Source organism: Aplysia californica, unplaced genomic scaffold (assembly GCF_000002075.1).
Source record: "Aplysia californica isolate F4 #8 unplaced genomic scaffold, AplCal3.0 scaffold00412, whole genome shotgun sequence".
Taxonomy (NCBI): Eukaryota; Metazoa; Mollusca; class Gastropoda; order Aplysiida; family Aplysiidae; genus Aplysia; species Aplysia californica.
In genome coordinates this window covers 3,778-5,330 of record NW_004797682.1, presented here as the reverse complement: position 1 = coordinate 5,330, position 1,553 = coordinate 3,778, and positions in this window count along the sequence as shown.

The following is a 1,553-nucleotide window of genomic DNA, read 5'->3' as shown; positions in this document are numbered from 1 at the left end:
GTCAAAGCCCAACTGAGATGGGCCGGCCATGTCATCCGCATGGAAGACCACCGAATGCCCAAACAGCTGCTGTACGGTGAACTCGCAAGTGGCAAAAGAAATCTCGGGAGGCCAAAAAAGCGGTTCAAAGACACGATAAAGGAAAACCTCCAGTTTGCACAGGTTACCCCCAAAGAACTCGAAAGAACTGCCACCGAAAGGAACGCCTGGCGCCGGGCCGTCTGTCTTGCCAGGAGAAACAGCGATACAAACTACAGGGAGAAGCTGACTATCAGAAGAGAGAGGAGACATAATCCAACCACCACAACTACAACATTCCTGTGTCACCAGTGCAACAGACATTGTACATCCAGGATCGGATTGCACAGCCACAGATGAGTTGCAGGATTTCATTGCCATCTTCGGCAACAAAGGACTACCTACATATTTAATAAAAGTAATAAATAGCATTTGCATAGCGCAAATTCCCGCTCAACAGCAAGCTCTATGCGCTTTTGAACCTATATTTTTACACCAGAAGACCTGATAGCATTCTGAAACAATCTACCAGTTCCCACCTGGGTGAACTTTCCCAAGGACACAAGGTCAGATTTTTGAGGTTCAAACCCCCGAACCCGCAACCTTACGAATACCAGTCTGGTAGCCTTAACCACTAGACTGCCGACGCCACATACAGACATACTGACACATACACACACACATACACATACACACACATACACACGGGCACATATATACACTCACACATAAATAAAAACATACATTTGAGGCCTCCTATTGTTTTACTCATGGATTTTAAAATTTTTGTTTTGAGTTTTTTTTGGGGGACCATTCTGGAGGCGAACTGCATTGATGTGGTTTGTCAGCTGTCTTCCGGTCTGAGATGAAATGACGCAGATAACCGACATACATAATGCATGTGTGCATCCGTGCTTAGGTGGATCATACGTGCAGGCATGCAGACAGGCAGACATAGAGAAAAAGAGACAAAGAGACCGGCATATTTCGCAATCAACTCTCTTTCAAATCTCACACTTCCATATTAATATTAATCTCATTCCCGTTTCTAAGAACCTCACAACTACCTCTACCTCCCTCCGAAATCTCTTCAACCACTCTACCCCCCAACCCACTTGCACCCTTCCACAAAATTACGCCAACTCTCTCCCTCTAAACCCCACTCCACCCCAAAATCATCCCCCCCCCAACCTCCCTCACAACCTCCCTACCTCCTTCACACCCGCATCACGCCCCAAAATCAGCCCCCCACTCCCTTTCTTACCCCACCCCCAGCTCACCCGAAAATCACGCCCACCCGCTGGCCCGCTGCCACTGACCCCCACAGAGCGTGGACAAAGGCTGTCCCGTCCGCTATCTGGCCGCTGTCTCCCCGAGGACAGACGACGACTGACAGGAGAGAGCCCTCCACCATACAATGAATTTCATTAAGATGTAATACATAGCGGGGCTCTGTCGGCATGTCATGGAGGGAATCTGTTGTCTGTCTGTCTGTCTGTCTGTCTGTCTGTCTGTCTGTCTGTCTGTCTGTCTGT